Genomic DNA, 27,042 nt, shown 5'->3' on the forward strand with positions numbered 1-27,042 from the left:
TGTTTTTTTTCCCTCCTGTTTGTTTCCTACCTTCTTTCTACCTTTCTTGGTTAGTCCCCCCCCTTTTCCATTCTCTACCTTGTTTTCTCACCCCCTTGTTGTTGCGCAGTGAGCGGGTGTTGTGTGTGTGTTGTGTGCAAGAGTGAGCGACATCTGATAAACCCGCGCTCCTCATGTGGTCGGAAAATGCCCTGTTCCGACACGCACGAGTAGTGTGTTTACTGCCTGGGGAGAGCCTCATCTGGAGGTTGAATAAGACATTTGTGCCGGATTCAGCCACAGGGCTCTCCTAGAATGCAGGAACAAACTCCTGCTGAAAGGTCTGGCCAGAGGGATCTCTTGGTCCTGGGTTCCCCGTCCAAGCCTTCTTCGGATCCCAAGAGGAAGTCTTCTTCCTCTCGGGATTCTCCTGCCAAAAAGCCAAGGGGCTCTGATCACAGCTCCCTGGATCTGAGTCTAGCCTCCTTGGCTTCGGATTCGGGGTCTTCTGCTGTGAGAGCTATGGTCCCCTCAGTGTGATCCGACACCTCTGAGCCTCTGGGGTCCTTGGATCCTATCTAACCTAGGCCACCCTCAGATCTGACTCTCTCTTCAGATCCCACCGTGGCACCATCTATGTCATCGGCTCCAATCAGACTCTCGGATCCGACAGTTTTGTTGGATCTGATCGTTATTGAAGACCATCCACTCTTAGGAAGTTGGATCTGAGGCTTTCTAGCAGGTTTCCTTCTCGAGACCCCAGGCACTCGGCTAGATCACACCATTCCTCGCTTTCTTCCCAATCCACCAGGAGTCTGCTCCCCTAAGGTATGGATAGGATGATGAGGAGCTTTCTCAAACCCAAAATGAGTTGGGCTTGTTACCATCTCTTGCTCACTTGCCTAGGGGATCAGTGCCATCTACAGAACTCCCATCTCCTTGACTGACCCATGTGGGTTTGGTCCCTCAGGATCAGGGTATCCCTAGGGAGAGGCCGTTGGTGTCTGGTGGCAGGCATTTCTTCCTTTCCCACACTGTCAGGATCCCTGACTAGCGCAGCTCTTTTGTCCTCGGAGCTGGCTGTGCCTTGACCCTGCAAGGTCAGTGGGGGTTGCTAGGGGGTGGGGTTGGGCCTGGAGTTTTTGGACTGTTCCCTCCCTTTGGGGGCCCCCGCGTTGGACAGCTCGGGGCTAATATCATCTGGGGACGTTGGTGCTGCATTGGGGTCACCCCTTCCATCCTGGTCGGCTGCAGCCGGTGGAGAGGAGAGGGGGGCTTTGTTCAGCACGTTGGCTTTCTGGGCAATAGAGGGGACAGTCTTCGGCTAGGCAGCTGCCACTACCTCTACTCTGGACCCCCCCTCAGCCTTGCTGGACTTTGGGCAGCAAGACTTCATCATCCTTCTAGGGTCATCCCTTCTGTGAGTGCCTTCAAAAGGGCATTACCTCCATTGAGGTTCCTACCTCTTCCGAGTCCTCCTCAGATCCCACTGTGGAGGAACATCCTTGAAAGAGGATGTGCAAGAGGAGGCACATGGACTCTCCTTCTTGAGTCCCTCACTGAAGAATGGATTTCGAGGAAGGAAACCGGTCCCCCAGACTTCCATCTGAGGAGGTGTCCTTTGGGGACATCCTCAAGATCCTTAAACAGCCAGGCAGTTGGTCTTCCCCCTCCCCATCTTCTGAGAAATTGGTGTTCTTGAAGGCCTTCAGGATGGGCTCATCTTCTACCTGGGTGTCTCCCCATGCCGATGAACTCATCCAGCTCATATCTGACAGGGTATGGAAGGAGTCGGACACAGTGGAACCAGTTGCCAAGAGAGCCAACAAGTTCATAAGTCCCCCTAAAGACAAAGCCTTCTGGAGCAAGGGCATTCCAGTTGATGCTGTTGTGGTGGCCGCAGCTACCAAAAAAGGAGCTCGCCGAACAGAGCTCCATTGTCCATCCCCTGTACAAGGAGTCCCATGTGATTGACCTTTTCAGGAAGCATGTGTTTACTTCAGCTACGTTCGTCTGAGAGCACCAAACTATATGGCACACTTTACACGGCTGCAAAGGACTTGGTGTCAAGAGTTTTCCACCTCCCTTTTTGAGTTGCTACCTCCAGAGAGTTTCAAATTGTTCTCTCAGAAGTTGTCTACTCTGACTTCCATAGCTAACGCTTCAATGAGACTGATCTCCAGAGCAATGGAGGTCACCTTTCGAGCGGAGGGCTCTGGTATTGCCATAAGGTATCATGCCTGGCTTCACTTTTGCAGGTTTGCGGAACCCTTCAAGGCATCTTTCAGTAATGCCCCCTTTGATGGGTCAGCTTTGGTCCTTTGGTCAAAGAATCTTTAACTCGTACCGAGCAGGTGGGAAAGACTTTTCCGTGGTCAGGATCAAGTTTTCTACTCCCCAACGATCCTTTTTCAGAAATCAAAGTAGTAGTAAGAAATTATGGTTTCACAGGTTTCAGTCTTCCTTCCAGTATGCTCCACAGGAATCCTCTTCTTCCTGCTGGGGAAGGGGGTTTTATAGCAGATGCTGCCCTAGAGGCAGAGGAGGTCCACAGAACCAGGGCTTCTGGGAACCCTTCTCAAAAACCCCTCAGCACTCATGAAGTGCTGTCTAGCTGTCCTGCCCTGAAGGCAGTCACGGTCATCTCTCTCCACCCACTAGCCTGGACAAGCATTACCTCAGATCAGTGGGTGTTAAACATTGTGTCCAGAAGTTACTTCATACCGTTTTTTTTTTCAGCCCCCACCAGCTCAAAAATCTCCTCCGGATGTTCAACCCCGCCAAAGGGAGTTGGCTTTCTAGAGGTTTGAGACGTCCTTCAAAATAGAGCCATCCAGGAGGTCCCAACAGTACAACAATGGGCCGGAACTTACGCTCACTTCTTTTTGGTGCCCAAGAAAACCAGGACCCTACATCCCATTTTGGACCTCAGTACTTTAAATTTGTTGGTTAAGAATTCAAAGTTCTGGATGGTCACTGTTCTGTCCATTCTGCCTCTTCTGCGCAAAGTTGATTGAAAGTGCTCAGTGCGTCTGAAGGATGCATACTTTCACATCAGAATCGACAGATGCAGGAGATACCTGTGCTTCCTACTGAGGGCTAGTCACTATCAGTTAAGAGCCCTGCCCTTTGGACTCACCATAGCCCCCCTGGGTGTTTACCAAATGTATGGCAGTAGTTGCAGCTCATCTCCAACTGCAAGGCTTCTAGGTCTACCCATACCTGGAAGATTGGCTCCTCATGGCCCCCACAAGGCATCAACTCACATTGACCACAGATTACACACTCATCTCTTTCAGGATTTAGGCATCACAGTCAGCCTGCCCAAATCCCACCTTACTCCATGTCAGAGCCTGGAATTTATCGGGGTCCTTCTGGAAACACGGTGTCAGAGACTGCATCACTTCCCCAACATGGAGTCGAGGTGATCCAGGACCAGGTCCATTTTCTGTTGGATCTGGAGTGTCCCATAGTCCACTTAATCTTGCAAGCGTTAGGTTCAATGGTGGTGGCGATACATTAGTTCCTCTCATCAGATGTCATATGGTGGTCCTGCAGTGGACCCCGGTGGTGCAATGGTCAGCTCACCTTCATCCCATGTCCATGATCATCAGGATTTCTCAAGTCTGCAGACATCACCTTACTTGGTGGATCCAGGCTCAGGATCTTCTTCTAGGCAGACCCTTCTGTCTTTCCCAACCCCAAGTCACGATGATCACGGACACCTCCCTGTTGGGGTGGAAGCATTATCAGGGAAGGACTGTTTAGGCACGTGGTCCCCTTTGGAGACCAAATTGCGTATAAATGTCCTGGAGATGAGAGCAGTCCTTCTAGCATTGCAAGCCTTTCAGGACTGTTTCCCTCTCTGGGCCATTGCGATTCAATCAGCCAACATGGCAGTGGTCTAGTATATCAACAAGCGGGGAGAGCACAATCTTATCCCCTATGGAGAGAGGTCACGAGAGTGTGGGAATGGGTGATGTCTTCCAGGCGCTTTCTTCTTGCAATGCACATTTCTGGCAGTTCCATCATGCAGGCCAACAAACTCCTGAGTCCTCACCAGTGGTCTCTGAACCCGTCAGTGGCATGTCAGATATTTGACTGCTGTGGTCTTCCTTGCTGCAATCTTTTGCCTCCCTGGACAACTACAAATGCAGCAACTGTTCTGCCCTGATGCCCCCCAATGGGTAAGTCACCCAGGGATGCTCTGGTTCACGATTGGCTGTCAGGACCTCTATATGCCTATCCCCCAACTCCCCTCATCCCCAAAGTCTTAGAGAAAGATCATCGCCTGAAGACTCCTCTCATCCTCATTGCCCCCTTCTGGCTTCATCAGGCATAGTTTTCCCTCCTTTGGTCTCATTTGAGATATCCGCCTTGGATATTGGATCCCATTCCAGATCTCATTTCCCATCCTTGCGGCTTTCTCTTCCCAACCTTCAGTCTCTTCATTTGACTGCTTGGTACCTCCAGTTCCAGTGATTCTTTCTCAGCTCAGGCTTTCTTCCCCGGTTAAGAGCATTATTTTGGCTTCTCAAAAGCCTTCTGTTAAGAAGGTGTATTCCAGCAAATGGAAGAGATTTTCTATTTGGGCAAAACAACACAATTTAGATCCCCTTTTCAGCTTCTTTTCCTGACATTTTGTTGTTTCTGGCCTCTCTTTTTCAGCAGGGGGCTAGTTTATCTACAGTCAAACTCCAGTTGGCGGCTATCTCCAACTTCCATTTCAACGAAAGTGCCCCCTTTTCCTGAAGGGGATCTTTTTACTCAGACCTTCTGTCAAGCATCCTTCCCCACCATGGTATCTCACTCTGGTGTTGCGGTCTTTGACACAAAAACCCTTTGAGCCTGCTGCAACCTGTGACCTCAAATTCCTTTCCTGGAAGACGGCCTTTTTGGTAACGATTTCTTCGGCCAGGAGGGTCTCTGAATTGCAGGCTCTGAGCATTAAGCCCCCCCTTCATGATATTCCATAAGGATAGGGTGTCTCTCAGGACCCAATCCTTCCTTTATCCCTAAGGTAGCCTCAGAGACGAATCTTAACCAGTCAAGTCAACTTCCTGTATTCTTTCCTAATTTTTCAAACAAAGGGGAATATAAGTTGCATTGTCTGGATGTACATAGGCAGTTACATTTTTACCTCAAGAGAACTGAAACTTTTCGAAAGTCCGATCAGCTGTTTGTTGCATTTTCTAAGGCTAGGTAAGGTCAAGTGGCTGCTAAGGTATCTATTTCTCACTGGATCGCTAGCTGTATTTCTTATATTTACCAAAGCGGACACCTGGAGTTGTCCGGACCAGTCAAAGCTCATTCTACTAGATCGGTAGCCACATCATCTGCTTTCTTGGCAAAACTTCCTTTGGATGAGATTTGTGCTGCTGCCACTTGGTCTAATCCCCATATCTTTGTGGTACACTATAAGTTGGATGTGGTGTTTAGGAGCAGGGTTTCTGGTGGTGGTTCTGTGCTCTGGCATATCCTTCCATGAGGCCTCCCTGGGGTGTTAGCAGCTGGGGACTCTGACCCATCCATGATCAGTAATGTCATGGATAGCAGCAGATAAAGAGTTATGTACCTACAATAACTTGGAATCTGTGCTATCCAGTGTTGTTATTCATCACATTCACACCCTCCTTCCCCCTCCTTCTGGTGATCGGGCAGTTATGGAGGGATGTATCCCTTAGCAGGTTTTCATCTTATAGGCAGTGTTCACTGCCTCCTTCTTCTATCCAGCAAACTCTGTCTGAGGGTTGTGGTTAGCAAGGGATCTTGGGAAGGAGAGGAGAGCTTGATCCCAGGAGAGGTCTTCCTAGTTGCTGGCGTGGATCCTACAACCATCCGTGATGAATAATGACGCTGGATAGCACAGATTCCAAGTTATGGTGAGTACATAACTCTTTTTTTAACAGTGTGTCTTCTATATAATGTTGTTATAACTGCAGTTTTCCTTCCATTTTTTTTATTCACATTTTTACACCACAGAGACTACATGAGCTGCTTTTTCTTCAAAAATGCATTTATTTATTTTACATTTCTTTACAGGGGAGGTCTGACTGAGCTGAAAGACCATTTTCATTGGAGGCCCGGGGAGTACAAGATCACAAGAAGAGAAGATTGAACTCGTACACCATGCTAAAATTACAAGCAAGTACACTATTTGTACTCCAAATAACTAGCATGATAAATTACAAACATAACTAAGGTAAACAACAAACATAACTGCACAATTTCTAGAGAGGCTGGAATTGTCACACAGACATCTCAGATGACAGGTAGACATTGTATCTATATAGCGTGATAAATTACTAACATAACTACAGGAAAATTACAGCATATCTGCACTGTTTACATATAGGTTGAAATTGTCACACACAGCATGGCAGGTTAAATCATAGATAAGCAACATAACTGAAATTTATGTATCTTCAATTAGGTGTTTGGATAAACAGTGATATAGAGAAATGACAGTGGGAGCAGCTGGGGTGGCATGTCTCTCTCATCCTGGGGGTAGTGCAGGAGCACAGCCACTTATTATTTAGCTGTTCCCTAAGAAGAGCATCTTTCTCACTTTCATTCTCCCCTACACAAACAATCATATCCTCTTTCCTTCTCTATTTTAGCATGTCACACCACACCCTCCTACAAGCACTACTAACTATTTCCACTCTAACTATCCTTTACAACTTTACCTCTTTTAACTATCACATAAAACTTTTTACTTCTACTCACCTACTTCTGTTTATCCACCTCTCTTCCCTCAACTCCCTCATTCTTTCTTAACCCTACCATTTGTCACTATTTCTATAATCTTACCTCCTATCACAAAACATGCCACATTCAAACTAACCTTACCTAAATGGAAACCCATATACTTTCTACTTTAGATACCAAAGTCTCAATCAATCTCCACACTATACTCCCTGTTACTTGCAGGTGACATTCACCCCAACCCTGGCCCAAGCTTACCCTCTCCCCCTGCTAGTCTCTCCTCACAAGATTTCACTCCTCTCTCTCATATCCCATCAAAACACATATCCCTTTACTCCATTAACCTGAGAAGTTTAGTAAACAAGACAGCAGAATTCCATCCCTGGATCTCTCAACATTCTCCTGACATCCCAGTACTTAGCGAGACTTGGCTAAAACCTCACATTCCAGATAGACATCCTTCCCCCAGGCTGTAACATCCTAAGACTTGATCGAACTATAAAAAAGGTGGAGCTGTAGGTATTATGTACTCTGATAACCTCACCCTTAACCCCTTTAGTTTATCCCTCCCCTCTTCACTCTCCTGCTGAACTCCTCTTAGCTAATTGTAAAATTAATCCCCACATCTCACTCAGCATCATTGCAATCTACATTCCACCAGGCAACAACATCACATTACTAGAAAGTATTCTTTCCTCTCTCTCCACTGACCTACACAATGAGACTATTATTATGGGTGATGTCAGCATCAGCTGGTCAACTCTCACCACAGTATCCCCTTCCACCTCCATTAACCTACATGGTTTCACCCAACTAGTAACCACCCGTACTTGTATCACTAAATCCACTTTCATCTATACTGGACTGGATCCTTGTGTCACATCCCCATAAATATCACTTCCCTGAAACCCTACCCAGCACCCTCAGTGACCACTGCCCAGCTAAAGTTCTCTGCTTTAGCCCTCACATTACTAAACCCCATAAAATCAAAGCATGTCGAAGTCTAAAAAACTTTGACCCTAATGAACTCAACAGACAACTCTCAGCTATAAACTGGTCCTTTTTAAAACAGATTCACAGTGGTTAAGCTGTCATAGCATTTAACATCATATTCCTTAACATCCTCAACTCCCTTGCTGCAATATGTAATGTCAGAATAAAATCTGCCATATCTCCTTGGCTAACTTCTTCCACTTGCTCCCTAATGGCTCAGAGACAAAATTTGGAAACTCTGGAACAAAGCTAAAACTGCCTTTTCACCTCCAACAATGTAGACAACTTTGTAACCTTACTAAGAAAGCAATTATTAATGACAAGACAAACTATTACTCAAATCCCCCCTAAACTTACAAACCTAACCCAAAGAAATTCTGGCATACTCTTAATCAAATTCTTCATCCCCATCCTAACTCTGCTATCTGTCCTCTCCTAGCTGCTACTAACATTTACTTCATACACTCTATCAGTAAATTTATTAACTTTCCAAACTCTAATTCACCCCCCCCCCCATTTCATCTAATCTCTCCTCAGCTTTCTGCTTAAAATCGGTGTCCACCAAATACATAAAATCTCTTCTCAAACTTAAACCATGTTCTCCCTCATTTGTTGGTCTTCCTCCGCTCTTTCTCCAACTAGCTGCTACATCCTTTGCCTTTACCGGTCTCTATTCTCATAAATTGATCTATTACTGAAGCCAAAGTCCCAGCCATATGGAAAAAAAAATTTACACTCTTCCCATAGCAATTCTATCACCCCTCTCCAAGATCTTAGAGAAATGTGTACGCAAACAAACCCTACAATACCTTGTACAAGAAAACCTAATCACCCCTACTTAGCATGGTTTTCGCCCTGGCCACAGTACATCTACTGCCCTCATTTCTTTCACAAATGCTATCTCACAAGCTAGAGATCACAATAAACTTATATCTTGTCTGTTTCTTGACCTCTCAAAGGCATTTGACACCATCTCTCACCCTCTACTGTTAGGTTTAATAGAGAGAGTTTATCTCCCACCACTATTTCCTGGTTCTGTAGTTACCTAAATAACCATTTCCAATCTGTCAAATGGAACTCTGCTACATCACCCGAATGCCTTATACAGATGGGAGTACCTCAAGGGTCAGTTCTAGGGCCACTGCTGTTTAATGTTTTTACTAATGAATTGTCAAACTCTACCCCTCACTCTTCACTTGTTCAGTATGCAGATGACTCCACAGTCATTTCCATTGCCAACTCCTTCACTGAACTCCAAACTATAACACACAACTCCTTCTTGCCTGTTGAAAACTGGCTCAACCAAAACCATCTTATACTAAACCCAAAAAAGACCAAGCTATTACTTTTTTTTTTACCAAAAACAATGTCTCACCTGAAACCATCTTTCACCATTACTTCCTATAACAATATCCCTATCTCAGCTGAAAGTCACACTAAACTACTAGGAGTCATTACTGATGATCAACTAAAATTTGACCTACATATCCTAAGTAACATTAGGAAAACCAATCAAAAACTTTGTCTCCTTTATAGAAATAAAAACTTTCTTGCAAGCAAAGCTAAAATAGCTCTTTCACATGCCTATCTATTACCTACCCTTCTTTATGTCTCTCAAATTCTCACCAATCTACAGACTACACTTGTAATTAAACTAGAATCCACTTACAACAAGATAGATAAATTTGCTGCTGAACTGCCGTACTCATCTCATCACTGCCTTGCTCTCAGAAAACTGAACTGGTTAGAATTATCACATAACCTCCTTTCTCAACTCCAGATAATTCATTCTGTTCTTTACCAGCCCATTTTTTGTCCCAGCATCTCCTCTATAATCTCCCACTACACCCCCGCAAGAACATTCCGGTGCTCTGAACATCTCCTGTCCATTCACAAAACCATGATTAACTCAGGAAAAAACCTTTATAGCTATCTGCCTGCTGTGAAGTGGAATAAATTACCACTAGACAGCCGTCTCCTTAGACCCAAACCCCAATGCAGAAAGGCAGTAAAAAATCACTTAAGCAAAACTAAACTATGTTAGTGCTATCTCCCACCTGATTGACTCACCTCTGTTAGCTACTCTCTCTCTTTTTTGTTTTATTTTTATAATAAATCTTTGCAACTCTATTTTTTTTTCTTAACACTGTTTTTTTCTTTAATTTGTAAATTATCTTTCCTTTCTCTTTGCCTCTGTTCTCTTTTAGTATTCTTTTTGTTATTTAGCCTCTTTTTATTTCATACTTTGCCAGTTTATCTTGTCTCTGGTATATGACTTTTAAACAGTCAAATGAATAAGCTTAGTAAACCTTTCTTATTTGTACCTGCAATGATTGTGTTCACCCTATAATTCCAGCTATATGTATTCTTCTACTCTGCATTGTATCTACACACGCTACAGTGTTGATTCTTATTTCCATGTATTTTCACCTGCTTAAGTTATTCTATGTATGTTTCTTGTTTTACTAATTGAATACTAAGTCAACTTTATTGTATGTATTTACTGTGGAGCGTTTCACCCTGGGTCTCAACTGAAAAAGGGCTCTGTCCCAACTGGACCAACCCGGTCAACAAATGTCAAATAAATAAATGAATAAATTTGGAAGTGTTAGGAGTGTTGAGTGTATGTTGGGGTATGCAGTTCTAGGATTTTTCTATCTGGTTTGAGAACAGGGATCAATGAAATTATTGTTGGCTTTGTTGATGTATAGTAGAAGCTTGTTGGATGATCACAGGATTTGGTTGGTTAAGGTTGGACTGATTTTTTTTAGGGATGGGCACTTGTCTGGTTGGTGTATAATGCAGTGGGCAATTTTAAGTTGGTTGAGATATAGCAGGCTTGGTAATTTGATCCATTTTAGTTGTTGTAAAGCCAACCAGTGGTGTGTTCTTTTGGTTCGGAAGTTTAGTAGAAAATATGTCTGTTTTGTGATAGCATGCTTCTAGTCTGGTTAGGTCATATTTTCTAAGATTAGTGAAAATAGGAGAAGCATACAGTAAATTGGAGAGGAGATGTGTTCTGTCTAGTGGTTGGAGTGAGGAATGGTTTGGCTGTGTATAATGAGCCAAGTTTGACGTGGACTTTTTTAATACAGGGCTATGTGCCTGTCATATTTTAGTGAGTTGTCTATTGTGATTCCTTGTAACTTGGTACTGTCAACCAGTTCAATTTTGGTATCGTTAAGAGAAAAGGATGAAAAAGGAGTGGGAGGCCTGGAGACTTTTTATTAGTGAAAAGCATACGTTTTATCTTGTTAGGGTCAAGTATGAGTTGGTTTTCAATAGCATAAAGTTCTGTGTCTGTGAAGGCTGTTTGGGTTCTGCCCAGGAGTTCAGAGAGGGAGGGAGCTGTGCAGATGAGAGTGGAATCATCTGCATGTTGCACAATTGTTGCCTGTTGGGCAGCTTTACTGAGTTTATTGGTGAAGATAGAAAAAAGTAGGGGCCCAAGAATTGAGCCTTGTGGGGATACCTACTGAGACAGGCAGCAAGGCTGAGATTTCATCTTGCCACTTCACTGCTTGTTGGTGTTCAGACAGGTAGTTATGAAACCATGTGATAGCTGGTTGGGAGAGATTAATGGTAAAAAGTTTGTCAAGTAGTTTATGATAGGATACTGTGTCAAAAGCCTTTGACATATCAAGGAAAATGGATGAAACAAGTTTGCCACTGTTTCTGTGTTGGTTGACAGTATCTGTGAAGCTTAACCGAGCAGTTGTGGTGCTGTGTTTGGTCTAAAACCATGTTGAGAGCTGGAGTGAATTTTATTGTGTAGTAGATAGGTCAGGAGTTGTGAATGTATGCATTTGTCTGGAATTTTGGCTAGGGGAGAATGATGTGGGAGATTTTCCAAAGTTTAGGTACATATTGTTCATAGATGGATCAGTTAATCAGTAGGGAGACTGAATATTAGATATGTTCTGCTGCTGTTTTGAGAAATTCGTTGCGCAATAGATCTGCTGCAAGTGTTATAGGTTTTAGTTACAGAAGGAGTTTTTTTTTATAAAGCTGGTCTGAATTAACTTAATAGAGAAAGAGATGTGTTGAGGGGTAGAATTCTTGAGAATAATTAGTGGGGGGGGGGTGTTACTGTTACTAGGGATAATATAGAGTTTATGAAGCATGTATTAAGTTGTGTTGCTGTGTCCTCTGTAGTAGTGGGGAGGCTGAGGGTTGGAGTTGTGGACTGTCCTAGATTTAAGAGTTGTTTAATGGTAACCGGGAATTTCTGTGGCTTGTTTTGGTGTTTTTTGTTGAGCTAAGGTGTGGTAAGACTTTATCATTCTGAATGTGTGTTTTGGATAAATTTCTTACTTTGGTGATAACGCAGGAGGAAAGTTTGTCTTTTAGATGACCGATACTGTGACCAGGCCCTATCTCCCTGTTTTATTATCAGTAAAGTGTCTTTAGTTAGCCATTGACTTGGTTTTGCTTTGATGTGCATTTTTCTAATTGGGGCCAGCTAGTTAATATTGTTTAGGAATTCATTATTGAAGTATTGGACAGCATCATCTAACTGAAGGTGTTTTAGAGGAGTCCAGTCGCATTGTTTTAGGAGGGAGTTGAAGTTTTTGATAGAGAAGTGTCTTTTGCTGCGGATGTATTTATATATAATGGTTTTAGTAGTGCTTATTTTCTGCCTGAGAAGGTATGTGGGCATGTGGTCACTAAGGGAGTCTGGGAGCAGCTGAAGTGTTTACAAATGGTTGGCCGGTTGGTGAGTATCCAGTCTAGTATAGAGTGTCTGTTACTGAGTTTGTCAGTTCTGGTTAGTGTGCAGATTAATTGTGAGAACCCAAAGAGGTTAATAAAGTTGGTTGGGTTATCCACATTATAGGTGGCCCAGTCTAGTTTGAAGTCACCTAAGATTAGTATTACCTAATTGTGATGCCATTGTATATACTGCTTAATTTATGCTCTGTACTACTGTTTCTGTCCTGCTCAATTTTCTGTAATGTATTGTTTTGAGATGTCATGATGTTTTATATAGAGCTTTTCTCCCCGGGCCTCCACTGAAAATGGGGATCTAGCCCAGTAGGACTTCCCCGGTAAACAAATGTTAAATAAATAAATTAAATTGTTTCCTAGTTATATGTGGAGGTGGCAAGCTAAGAAGGTTTTCAGTTTTGGGGGTATTGTTGCCAGGGTGGGGGGGTTGTAGGCAGCTATGATGATGATAATACTGTTGTTTGAGTTTAGTTGGAGGTGTGAAACTAGTGTTACTGAGTTGGAAGACTCAGGTGGGTTACTATCTAGGTGTTGTAGAGTTAGCTTGTTTTTATACATAATGGCTATGCTGCCACCACTTTTGGGAGCCTTGTCGCGTCTACGGATATTATATCCTTGTGATAGGAATTTGTTGTCTTTAATGTGATTTTTTTTTAACCAGGTTTTGGTTAGCAATGTGATGTCAGGGGAGTATTGTGAGAGAGTAGCATAGTTCAGGTGCTTTGTTCAGAATACTTCTAAGGTTCATGTTAATAATTAGTAGATCTGAGGGGTCATGTGTTTGAATGTGGGGGTTTGGAGGGACAGAAAAACCTTGTTCTGGTCCTGTATTTGGATGTATATGTTCACTTAAGTAAAGCAGAGATAGTCCGACTAGAAATAGGTGGGAGTGTTTGGATATGAGTTTGGCATATTTACGTTGTAGGTGCGGGGTTGCCTGTCAGTGTATTTAAATGTAAACTGTTCAGCATTTGAGTTATTGAACACATGTGGTGATATACCGATGTATGTGGGTATGTTGGTTGCTTGTGGGATGCTTGGATTTGTAGAGGCATAGATATTTGTGACTTGAAGATTATGGAAGGAGATAACCAGGTAGGTGGAGGTGAGTATGGTTATTTTGTGTGTGTGTGTGTGTGTGTGTTTGTGTGTGTGTGTGCGTGTGTGTGTGTGTGTAAGAGAAACATGTCATGTAGAGTATGAGTGGGATTACTTATGACAAATATGTTGTGGGAGTTGAGTTTGTAAAAAAAATGAAAATGAGTGGGATATCTAGTGACAGATATGTTTTGACAGTTGAGTTTAAGTAAGAGGTATATTGGAGAACTAGGGTAGCTGGTATTGTAATATGAGTGAGTTAGTAAAAGATATATTGGAGATATAGGGTAGATGGTGTAATAATGAAGGCGAGAGTAATGTAGATTGATACAAAGAGTAGAATAGTCTGGGAGATGTGATTGGTTGATGGGAATTGTGATGAAGGAGATAGTAGCATAGTTTGATTCAAAGATTATATTTACTTGGGAGGTGTGATTGATTGGAAAAGGGGTGTGAGAAAGTTCTAGTGATTGGTTGGAAAAAGGGGTGTGGCTAGCTTTATATACAAGTGTATGAATAGTAGGTGGGTGGGAATGGGCGGTAGGGTAGAGGAACAAAGTGAGTCAGAGTGGAGAAAGGGCAAACAGAGTGGGTAGGAACCTAGCGCCACCAGCACCTAAAAAAACTATAAGAAAGAAGGGGACCGGAGGTGAGTGGCTGACTTTTAAAGACAATAGAACTCTGCTGCACTGGTAGCCTGAAGGAGTAAATGGTTATTATATAAGCCGTGAAAAGGCACTAATTAAAAAAAAAAACAGAAATATGCAGTAAAGATAATAAAAAAAATACAAAACAGTACAGTAAAAAAGTTAATAAAAGCAGAGACTATTTTCTAACCATAATAATGCCCTCCGGAATGGGTGTTATCAGGAAAATGATGGACTTAGTGGAGCTAATAACACCTCTAGGTGGTCTTTTAATTCTCTTTAGAGAATGGTTGACCTGTACATGACCACATTCTCCAGCAGGGTGTTAGCATAACAGGCAGTGCTCGCTGATAAACAAGTCTACTGCTTCACAGCAGTATATTAAGCTACTGAGGAGCCAGGACTATTAGGAAGCTAAGAGCCACCATTATTTTATGCTTGCTAAGCAGCACTTTTGCTATTCAGCAAGTGTAAAATTAACAAAAAAAAAAAGTGTGCACACGTGTGTGTGTGTGTGTGTGTGTGTGTGTGTGTTTATCTGTGTATGCATCCATGAAAGTAAGTGAGAGAGTGATCGAGACATTTTATGCTGGCTAAGCAACCCTTTTGCTTTTCAGCGAGTGTAAAATTAAAACAGGCAGATAATAAAAAGAAGTGTGCGCGCATATGACTGTGTCTATGTTTGTCTGAGTGTGAGAGTGTATGGGTACTTGTGTGCATGAAAGTAGCAGTGTGTGTGAGAGGCTGATCGAAAGTAGCAGTGTGTGTGAGAGGCTGATCGATCGAGCCGTGGATGAGTCTCCTTGAAAATTAAGAAGTGTGAATATCTCTCAACTGCTCAGCTGAAGAAATGTGGATAAAGTATTAAATAATGGGGGACAAAGGCTGAAATATTGGGACAGATTTTATATATTGCTGTTATAAAAACAAAGTTGCTGTAACAGGATTTATGTTAAGTTGCTGTAACAGGATTTATGTTAACATGCATTTTCTAAATGATATGAGGTCCATGCCTTTCAGCTGTCCCTGATTTTCAGGGACACCGCTAATTTTGACTCAGAGTCTAGCTCTGCCTCCCTTAATCCTTCCTAAAACTGGTGACTTTTGGAGAAAAGGTAATGATTTATGCTTAAAAAACCAATGACAATAAATAGAGTTATAAAAGTTATTTTACTTCAGAAAATGTATATTGATTCACATTTTCTTATTCTTTCAATGTCTCATATTAATAGTACTAATATTTTTAAAAGTGTCTGTGATTACTTCTGGATTTGTCCCTGATTGGTTTAGAGCTATGATAGTCTGAAACTCAAATTGTAACTTATTTAGTGACTTCAACCCCCCCAGTGATTTGCCAACATATAACTTCAGCAAGTTTAAAAAAATAGGCAGAGGAACTATTTTACATCAGAAATATTAAAAAATGTGTATAGTAATAAAAAAATCAAAAACATACAAATACAAAACAATTTAACATGTGCCTATTTTCTAAATGCAGTAATGCCCTCCAGTGTGTTATTGCGGTGTTGGGCCTCAGAATACCCCAGGGCATTATTTACATAATATCACACACTCTGTCCGACATTATCGCTTACTTGGCAATGTACTTTCACATGAAAGCTCTTGGAAAGTAATTTTCTCACCTGTGGTGTACACTTTCTTCTATTTCTGGACAACAGATGATTCTGCTGGAGATACTAAACTTCATTTATAGCACGTTTTGATTCATTGCCCAGATCCAGCTGTTAGGAGTAAGAGAAGACTTTTTGGGATATTACTAGACTTCCAATCACTAGCTTTGGAATTTTATCTTTATCTGTTAGGTAAGTGAAACAAGATATATGGACTGATTGAATCGTCAGATATACACGAGAATGAATAAGAAATAGACTAACCAAGGATCTAGAGAAGTTTTGTAGAGGCAGTGGATCCTAACTGTGTGTGTGTGTTTAATGCCTTAAATCCTCTGATAGATTGTTTCCTTTGCTTAAACTGTGAGAAGAGTTTGAGTTAGCATTTGAACTCAGGAGCCTAGTTGTTCTCTCAATGGAGGTATAAATGAGGTTTCTTCCTCATGCTGCCCATCCATACCTTTGTTTTGGAGATTAAAGTGGACAGCAGTATGATTTTTATTAATCTGCCACACTAAACACAGCCAGAATGCCCCTTTTTTCCCCCATTGGCAGTGATACTGAGGAGGTGGTTACCACCTATTTGGATTTAGTAATCAAAATTATCAAGTAAGATTTAGTCTGGTAGAACTAAGGATGTCCATCCATATCACTGTTGCAGTATTCTTTACTAAAGGAAGCCCTGCTAGGGGTAGCCTAACATCAGGACAGTATACCAAAGCCTTAAGTTTTCAAGGATGTCATACACCACACACATGCTCCCTGCTCACAATGTAGGGCATAAAGATGTATGGATGTACATACCTCTGAACTTCTTTGTCACCAGTCTGAGCACCATCTTCGATCGTCTCTCTGAATACTCCTTCATTTATGTTTGTTACCAAGCCATTTTCAGATAAGTGCTCTGTTGGGGGTTTCTTCTTATCTTGTTTTTTTCTCTTGTTTGCGAGTTTAAATGTCATCCAGAAAGGGAAAATGTTAGTGTGGGAGACAAATTCCCCATAAGGACTGTCACAAGCAGTGTTTGTTTTGCTTGAGTGCTTCTCACAAACATACTTCATGTTCGATTTGTCAGGTGTTTGTCCCTAAGATCTTTCATAGTTGTTTCTCCTCCTTGTCCGTCTACCTAGCGAACCAGTGTCTTAAGTTGTTGGCGCAGGGTACAATGGCAGAATTGTCCCATCCTGAGCGTCAGCCATTTGCCAAGAAGAAGACCAAAAAAGTCAGGTCGGATTCAGTTGCTGTACCACCTCCACTGGATGTCTCTCAAGGCTGTTGAAAGCCTGGAAGATCATCCGGTTGTATCATCGGAGTCCTCTGCCACGACCGTTTTAGAGGCCAACATGGATTCGGCTTCTCACACATCCTCGGAGGCTCTGCAGATAGCCTTTGTGGATATTGAGTGGAGAGCTAGACTGATCGTAATCCGAGAGACTAAGGGGTGTACCACAGATTCTTGTTTGGGAGGAGATTCCCACTAGGTAGATGGATTGTTGGCAAGAATTCAAACCTCCTAAGGTCTTTAGGGCTGACATCCCTTTGAAAAAGAAACAAAAAACAAAACGCATTTCCCCTGCGCCTAAAGGTCCCCAGCATGAATGACAGGATTTTACACAGGGGTTGTTTAATGCAGTCATGGCCTTGAAGCCCCCCCCCCCCCCAGGAGTTTCTGCTTCTGCTCACCTCTCTGTTGTGCCTGTCTCTCTTGCCAAACCTTCCAAGCTGTTGCCTTCTACTAAATTGCTTCCTTCTGACAGGGACAGTAGGGCTATGGAACTGATGGGCAAAAAGGTGTACACTGCTGCTACACTGGTCTTTTGGGCTATTAATTATCAAACCCATATGACCAGGTATGTCTTTGCTTTTCCTTCTCAGACCTATCAGGTTGGTTATTTCGGACATTCCTGAGTCTGAGGGGAAGGCTTTGGCCCGCTGTCGGTTGGGCTGTTCTTCTCAAGTGGCTCACCATTTTATTAAATGTAGATCTGAAGTAGTTTACTTCATTTGGTCTTCAATCTGTGGGTATCGGATCCGAGCTGGCAAATTCACTAGCATCTGCTCTGAGCTCCAAGCTCCTCCCCTTAGCCATAATACACCTACACTACCTTCTAACCCACAGATCTCGTTTGCCGCAGCTTGCCTGAAGCATTGTGACCTCCTGAGCTCCGAGTTAGTGAGTGTTTTTTTGCTTTTTAAGCAGCTTTTTTTCTAAAAATTTGAGTGTTAGGTGTTTAGTGTAGGTTCCCTCTCCTCCTCCCCTTGCTGGTGCGTCATGTATTAGAAAATCTCCTGTAGTTTTTAGGCTTAGTTTGTTAGTGTGTATTGCTTTCCCTCCTCTCTGTGTTTTGTGTGCCTTGAGTGTGTGGTGAGTGGTTTTGAGTGGGAAACAGGTAACTTTTTCTTCTCCTTTTCCTTCTCTAGTGTGAATTTTTCTTGTATAGAGACATGGCTGGCCCCAAGCCTATCTTCATATGGTGCACTGAGTGTGGCCACAAACTGTCTCCTGCAGATGGCCACACTCTTTGTGTAATGTGCTTGGGTGTTGCCCATTTGAGTACATATTTTACTATCTGTGTGGGTTTTAACCCATGTGCTATAAAGGACAGGAAGGCTAATTTGGCCCTAAAAGGCCTTTTACCCACTTCTGAGGTGGCTGCCTCATCCACTGCTTCGGTCACAGTGGCTGCTGTGGCCGCCTCTCCTTCCTCTCTTGCCATTGCTTCTTCTCCCTCTCAGGCTGGCAGGCTGGGACTCAACCTCCTGTTTCTAAGCCTGTGTAAGTAGAGCGGAAAAGGGGCAGAGAAGGAGAGAGAGCACAAATCGGACAAGCATTCCAAACCAGAGAAACGCAAGAGGTCTCTGGACCTTCCTTCTACTCCCGCCAAAAGTCAGGCTAGCATCTGTGACTCCCCTCGGCTCTGATCTCTGAGATTTTCCCCGGAGCCGGAGGAAAGATGTCCTCCCTCTAGGGCCTCTGTTCCTTGGAGTCCGTGGCCACGTCAAGATCCACCCGTAGCTTATTGGAAGTTGACATGGATAAAATGATGAGGAGGTTCATTTGTACTCGCATCCAGATGGGGGTCATGCTAGCACCCTCTTCCTCTGGAGTGGGGAGGCTGCTTCCTTTTTTCACACCAATTTCTCCTTCTCCGATCCGTCCACTGGGTTCTGAGTACTCCGATCTGAGGATGGCCTGAGTCAGGGGGTTGGCACTGATGGTACCTCTCTCCTCAATGCCAACAGCTGCCTGGAACGTGTCGGATCCTACCAATTTGGATCTGAATGGCTCTCAGAGCTGGAGCTTGGGTGTCTGATCTGAGGGAGCGGAACATTTTTCATTGGCTCTGGCATTGTCAGGCCAAGTTCCCTCCCTCTGAGCTCCGTCCACTTTGGGCCCAGTTCCGATTCTCAAGTCTGATCCGGGGAGAGCGGCTTCCTTATTGGTACCCCAAGAGGCTCGTTCTCCCTTGGCATTCGAAGTGGTAGAAAGGGTTCTTTCCATTGGATCAAGACCCTTGACTTTTTCCTCGGATTCCACCCCGACTCCCTCGGCTCTGTCTACGAATCCCATCATTTTATCAGAGGGACAGCCCATGCTCGAGGAACCCCAGGCAGTTCCCCCTGAGGAACACTTGGCTTGTGAGTTCCCCCCAGAGAGCTCACCGGAGACGTGCCTCACAAGCATACGTGTAAGAGGAGGCACTTGGACTCCCCCCGAGTCCCTCACTGAGGACACGGATTTGGATGATGGGGAAGGTTCCCCCAGGTCACCTCCCAAGGATGTCTCCTTTGGAGACATCATGGAAATCCTACGCCAGCGGGGAGGTTGGTCCACCCCCAAACCTTCTTCTGATGAATCGGTGTTCATGGAGGCTTTTGGCATGAACCCGTCTACTTCCTGGGTGTCCCCTCCCGCAAATCCCCTGGTGGACCTGGTCACTTCGCATGCCTGGAAGGAGCCGGACACCATGGAACCAATCCCTACACGTCCGGATAAGATCTTGAGTCCACTATCAAATAGACCAGCGTGGAACAAGGGCTCCCCCATAGACGCAGCCACAATAAAGGAACTAGCCCAAGAGAGTTCCTCAGTTCATCCCCCTGACCAAGAGTCTCTGTTGATGGATCACTTAGGGAAGCATGTTTATGTGTCAACAACCTTTTCTATCAGGGCTCTGAGCTACCTGGCCCATGTCCCGAGACTCCAGCACGACCTGGTCAAGGAACTGGCTGAGTCTCCCCCTAAGTTCATGTCGCAGGATGACAGAGACACGTTCACCGCGAGGATGGCCACTTTAAAAGCAGTCTCCAACACATCCATGCGACTCCTCTCACATGGCTAGGGCTGCTGGGTCCGGCGTATCCATGAAGCGCAATGCCTGGCTCAGACTATGTTAGTTTTCGGAACCTTTCAAGATGTCTTTTGCCAATGCCCCTTATGACGGCTCTATTCTTTTTGATAAGACCGTCAAAGAGACTTTAGTCCAGAGTGAGAAGGATGGGAAGACACTGTCTGCCGTTGGACGAGACTTTAGTCCAGAGTGAGAAGGATGGGAAGACACTGTCTGCCGTCGGAATCCTCTTCTTGAACCCTCAAAGATCCTTTTCCTGGAATCAGAGGGCAAAAGAAGATATGGTTCCGGAAGTCACAGTATTCCTGGGACACTCTGGGCTCTTCTTCACCTAGAGGCAGAGGAGGACAGGATAGACACTGGCCCAGAGGCAGAGGGGGTCCGAGGAATTTTGGGTCTCGAGAACCTTTCTCTGACAGCAACCCTGAGGGATTGCCCAACTGCTCTACTCTGGAGGCAGTCAGGGAATGATTGTCATTGCACCTGGTGGCATGGGAGTCCGTAACATCAGACCGCTGGGTGCTTTAGATCATATCCAGAGGATACTCTATCCCCTTTGTGGTTCCTCCTAAACCTTCCAAACACCTTCCGGATGTACCACCCACAAAAAAGGGATGCAGCAGCACGGGAAATCTGCAATCTGCTAGAAAAATGAGCCGTTGAACCCTTTCCCCCAGATCAGTCTGGATCGGGCATCTACTCCAGGTTCGTTTTGGTGCCAAAGAAAATGGGAGACTTAATGTCCATTCTGGACCTATCTACCCTGAACCTGTCAGTTGGCAAAGAAAAATTCCGGATGGTCACACTACAGTCAATCATGCCGTACCTGCAAGAGAGCGACTGGATGTGCTCGTTAGACCTCCAGGATGCCTACTATCACAAAAAGATGCACAGAAGCTCCAGGAGGTTCCTCCGCTTCTGGCTAGGAGTCTATCATTACCAATTTCGAGCCCTACCCTTTGGTCTCACCACAGCCCTCAGGGTGTTCACCAAAGTGATGGCAGTAGTAACGGCTCACCTGAGACTTCGGGGGATTCAGGTCTATCTGTACCTGAATGATTGGCTCCTCACTGCTCCCATCAGGCATCTACTTTCTCAAACCAGGGATTATTTCTTATAGTTTGCTCTTCAGTTGGGGATTACATTTAACACATCCAAATCAATTCTAAATCCTGTCTAGTTGATGGACTACATTGGGGCAAGGATAGACACATTACAGTGCAAAATCTTCCTGACCACGGAGAGTGTACAAAACCTGAGGATGCATGTCTCCCTGATCTATCGTTCTCATCTTCGCTCGGCAGAATCAGTGTTGAGGGCCTTAGGTTCAATGGCAGCGACTATAACGTTTCTTCCGTGTGCCCGGTTACATATGCGAGTACTACAGTGGACAGTCGTGGTACATTGGTCCCTGTTGGAACTTCCATTATCATATCCAATACACCTCAGTCGAGTCTGCCGGTCATCCCTTCTTTGGTGGATGTGCTCTCCGGATATCTTGGAGGGACGACCTTTTGTTCCAGCCCCTGTCCAAGCCACAGTGACCATGGATGCCTCCCAACTTTGGTGGGGGGAGCATTGTTTGAGCAGGACAGTCCAAGGCCTGTGGTCCCTGTCGAGACCAGTTTGCACATAAACATTCTAGAGAGGAGGGTGGTCCTTTTGGCATTGCAGGCTTTTCATGCCTTTTTTCCTCTGGGAACCATTGCAATTCAATCAGAGTGGTCTGGTGCGTCAACAAATGGGGAGGGACCAGATCTTACCCCCTTTGTCACAAGGCCATGAAAGTGTGGGAATGGGTGATCTCCACCGGTTACTTTCTTATAGCAACGCCCATTCCGGGACGGTCCAGCATTCTAGCAGACAGAGTGTCGGACTATTCTAATGCTTTACGAGTGTTCTCTGAATCTTTCAGTAGCGGAGCAGATCTTTCTGGAATGGGGTCAGCCTTGCTGCGATCTCTTCCCGTTGGGGACTCTTTTTTTTTCTTGCTCTAACCGATGTCAGAAAAAGTTAACAATTGTCTTGCCTGTGGAAAGCAAATACCTCACAGAGATTTTAATTCTTACTGCGTCACCTGTTTAGGCCCAGACGTGGGGTCAGCCTTGCTGCGATCTCTTCTTATCTCCTTCCAACGCGAAGTGCAGCAAGTTTTTTGCTCTGAACACCCTGTCGGGGTAGTCCCCCAGAGATGCTGTAGTCCATGCTTGGCCTCCAGGTCTTCTGTATACTTACCCCCCAGTACCTCTTATTCTGAGGTTTCTACAGAAAGCTCATCGACTTGGGAGCAGAGTGATCCCCATTGCCCCATTTTGGCCTCACCAGGTATGGTTTCATCTTCTGGCTCCGCCTTGGATCCCATTCAGGATCTGATTTCACACCCATCAGGGTTTCCTTATCTGAACCTGGACATTTTGAAGTTCACGGCTTGGCTGCTCCAATTCCCATGATCGGTAGGACTCCTGGATTATCCTCTTCAGTTAGGGATATTCTGGTGGCAGCTCATAAGTCTTCAACCAGGAAGATTTACTGCAGCAAATGAAAACGTTTTTCCTTTTGGGCTTCTCAAAGGAGTTTAGACCCTTTCACGGCTCCTATTTCTGCCATTCTTGACTTCCTAGCCAATATTTTTCAACAAGGAGTAAGCTCTTCTACTATCAAAGTTCAATTAGCTGCCATCTCTCATTTTCATGTGGGTGAGAATTCTGCCTCCTTGGCCTCTTCCAGACTGTGTAAAGCCTTTATCAAAGGTACTTTCCTGTTATGCCCCCCCGGTCAAGGATCCTGTTCCTCCATGGGACCTTACTATGGTTCTTCAAGCTTTGTTCGCTCCGCCTTTTGAACTTGCTGCAGCCACAGATCTAAGTTCATATCTTGGAAAACAGCATTCCTGGTAGCTATCACCTCTGCTAAAAGGGTTTCAGAACTGCAAGCTTTGTCCATTAAAGTTCCATATATGATTTTCCATAAAGATAGGGTTTCCCTTCAGACCAATCTGTCCTTTCTTCCTAAGGTTGCTTCACAAGTTAACATCAATCAGACTATTAACTTACCTGCTTTCTTTCCAAAATTTGCTAACAAAATGGAATACAAACTCCACTTGTTGGATGTTCATAGACAGTTACTATTTTATTTTACAAAGGACTAAAAACTTCTGTAAATCTGATCAATTGTTTGTGTCCTTCTCTAACCCTTTTTGGGTAAACCTGTCTCCAGGCTCACTATTGCTAGGTGGATTTCCTTGTGCATCCTTCAGGTCTGTAAGGATAAAGGTGTGTCTCCTCCGGATCAGGTGAAAGCTCATTCCACTAGGTCAATGGCTACTTCAGCGGCTTTTTGGTCTAGTCTCTCATTGGATGATATTTGTTCTGCAGCTATTTGGTCCTCATCTCATACCTTTATTTCTCACTACACATTGGATTTGACTTCTAGAAGGAGAGCATCCTTTGATTCCGCGGTGCTCCGGAATATCCTTCCATGAGGGCCACACAGGAGTTTAATAGCTGGGGACTCTGTTCCACAGGTTGACAACCAAATGAAGTAAACTACTTCAGATAAAGAAGCTCTGTAGTCACCATAACGTTCCATCTGAGTAGTTCTACCTCATTTGTCTTCAACCGTCCCTCCCTCCTTCCCCCTGATCTTATCATATGAATAGCCTGTTGGCTGCAGTTTTAGGTCATAAAGTATTCTTCAGGTCAGGTTCTCAGTATAAGGGTCAGCAAACTCGATCTGGGGGTTGGAAGGTAGTGGAGGTATATTATGGGTAAGGGGAAGAGCTTGGAGCTCGGAGCTGATGCTAGTGAATTTGCCGACTTGGATCCGATACAGATCAGGTACCCACAGGCTAAAGACAAATGAAGTAGAACTACTCAGATGGAACGTTATGGTGAGTACATAACTTCTTTTTTATGATGCGGCTGATGCTTCTTCTAGGGCTTCAGCCTTTGGTTCTGCATTAAGGCATTATCCTTGACTTTATCTCCAACCCTTAACTGATGATATTAAACCTAAATTGATGGATGCTCTTCTTGATAATAAAAATGTCTTTGTTTTTGCAGCTGCTGAGCTTTTTAAGTCCCTGCAGGAAGAGGGTAAGACCTTGCCCTAATTGAAACATATTTTTGTTTCTCCTCTTCCTAAATTTCAGAGGAGTTATCCTTCTAAGCCTGCCTTTGTCCGTAGACAGTCTCACCCTCCTCTTGAAGGTAAAAAAGGTTCTAGAGGGGCTCCTCCTGCTAAATCTACTCAGAAGCCTCCTTTTCCAGACAAAACCAGGTTTTGTCTGAATATTTTTTTCTCTCCATCCTAGGTTAGGTTCCTTTGTCTCTTCATCTTCCCCGTCTCTTCCCAGTTGGTTAAGGATCACTTAGGACTCTTGGGTTCTGTCCATCATTCATCAGGGATACTCAGTGGTGTGGAAATCTCCTCCCTTTCTAGGTATTACTCAACCTCCTTAGGAACAGTTGCCTTTTATCCCAGAGGTACTTCAGGGCTTTCTGTCTCAAGGCAGCATCCAAGCAGTTTCTGCTCCTCAAAGGGGAAGGGGTTTTATTCCAGAATGTTTTTGATTCCCAGGAAATAAGGCACCTGGAGGGCCATTCTAGATCTTTCTTAGCTCAACACCTTTCTGAAGATCCCTTCTTTTTGAATGCTTTCCCTTTAGACTCTGTCAGGCATTCCTGATCTCTTTGGATCTCAAGGATCCCTATGTTCACATCCCTAGTCATCCAGTTTTCAGGAATTATTTGCCTTTCTCTGTCTCTTACATGCATTTTCATTTCTCTGCTTTGCTGGTTGGCCTTTCTGCTGCCCCAAGGGTCTTCCCCAACTGCCTCGCTCCTGTGACTGCATTTTGCAGGCTGAGGGGATTTCAGATCTTTATTTACTTGGACAACCTGCTCATTCAGGCTTCCTTCCCAGAGACCTTGATTCAGCACCTTCACTATGCTATTTTCCTCTTGCAGAGCCTAGGGTTTACAAAAATTTCCAGAGATCCTTCCTGTCTCCTTCTCAGGATCATGTTTGTCTCGATTGCAGACTCCATATCATTCCTACGATGGCTTCCCTGCCCACCACCCAAGGTTCTGGCTCCAACTGCATTTTTTTTCAGTGTCTTCCTCAGGTCTCTGTTATGGCCTGGGAGTTCCTAAGGGCTTTGGGTTTCATGGCTTCCATGATTCCTATGCCTCCTTTAGCCAGACTCCATACGAAGAAACTGCAGTGGTTCCTAAAATCAGTCTGGTTTCAACATTGTCTGCCTTTAGCCTTTCTAGTTCCTCTTCTTCCATGTCTCAAAATAGAGCTTAATTGGTGGAATCCGCTATCGCTCAACCCAGGGCTTCCTTCTCAGTCCCTAGTCCACCCTCAGGAACTTTTTTCGGATCCTACAGACACAGGGTAGGGAACTTCTTTCGGCTTGCTGGAGGTTCACGGTCTTTGGCCCATTCATCAGATGGAGGACCATATCAACATCATGGAAATGAGAGCTCTCATTCTTGCTCTCCAGGCTTTCCATACTCTTTCTTCCAGGGCCTCTCAAAATCCTTACAGACAACACTACATTGCTGTGGTGCATTAACAAGTAAAGGGGAGAAGGTCCCCTACCCTTTATGCAGACAAGCTCTTCAGGTTTGGGATCTGGCTGTCCGGTAACAAGTGACTCTTCAGGTTGCTTATATTCCTTCAGAATGAAACATTGTTTGTTTCAGACTCTCTGAGCAGGTCCATAACACAGACTCAAGTGATGCTTCACGGAGATGTGTTTCTGGACTTTGTCCACAAGTGGGGTACTCCACAGGTAGATCTTTTTGCCTCCCCTCTGAACAGACAACTATGTATAGTTTGCACCAGAGTCCTAAGTCCTCTGGCATGGAAGGTGGATGCCCTGTCTTTTTCCTTGGAAAGGGATGTTCCTGTATGTTTTCACTCCCCTTATCTCAGACTAAGGGTCTTGCTCAAGATAGAATAGGACTCCCCCAAAATCTTTCTGGAACTCTCTTTTGGCCCAGACAGCATTGGTTGCCCCCTCTTCTGCATGTAGCCAAGGGCAATTGCATCAAGTTACCTTCACAGGGTGGGCCTACTGGTACAAGACAAGGGGCTTTTCATCTGTCCTCACTTATCCACTCTTCAGCTGACCATGTGGGTGATAGGGTCCTGCAGGAGGCTGGGAAACCCACTACCAGGAAATCTTATGTATCCAAATGGAAGAGATTTTCAGTCTAGTGTCTTGCTCGTAACCAGAATCCATTTTCTGTGGAGGTTACTCTGGATCTGTCTTATCTGTGTGAATTGCTTCATGGCAGGTTGACTTATTTTTCAGTTAAAGCTCATCTTTCAGCTCTTTCTGCTTTGTCTGCCTTTGACTCCTCCTTTGGCCTCTAGATTTGAGGTCAAACAATTTCATAAAGGCATCCTTCGTATTAGGCCACCCAGGAAGTTTATTCCTCCTCCTTGGCACCTTAATTTTGTTCTTGAAAAATTGACTAAGGCTCCTTTTGAGCCTGCAGCTTCAGCTTCCTTACAATATTATGTATGAATGACTGTTCGTCTGGGCCTTACTTCAGCTAGTAGGGTGTCTGAGCTTCAGCTCCTTATAGCTGTTCCTCCTTTTTTAGTTTTTCATAGGGACAGGGTGTCTTTTCCTACAAATCCTTTTTTTTTATGCCCAGAGTAGTTAATGAATTGTCTCTTAATCAGTCTTTTAATTTGCCCACTTTTTCCCCTTCTCCGCAGTGTGGCACTGAGAAGGTTCTTCATACCTTGGGTTTGCATAGACAGCTCAGATATTATTTGGCTAAGACTAAGGTCATTCACAAGTCTGAGCAACACTTTGGTTTTTTTCATCCTAGATTTCTAGATTTGGCTGTTTTCTGTTTTTTTTTTCCCATTTCTTCATGGATC

General features: G+C 44.3%; 1 long non-coding RNA gene across 1 annotated transcript in view; it reads left to right on the plus strand.

The window, feature by feature from the left end:
* LOC122795865 overlaps positions 1 to 27,042 on the plus strand; it is a 754,919-nt gene that overhangs the window by 395,661 nt on the left and 332,216 nt on the right. The window lies entirely within an intron of this gene.

The sequence above is a fragment of the Protopterus annectens genome, chromosome 2.part2 (genome assembly GCF_019279795.1).
Source record: "Protopterus annectens isolate FY-2018-M chromosome 2.part2, PAN1.0, whole genome shotgun sequence".
Lineage (NCBI taxonomy): Eukaryota > Metazoa > Chordata > Ceratodontiformes > Protopteridae > Protopterus > Protopterus annectens.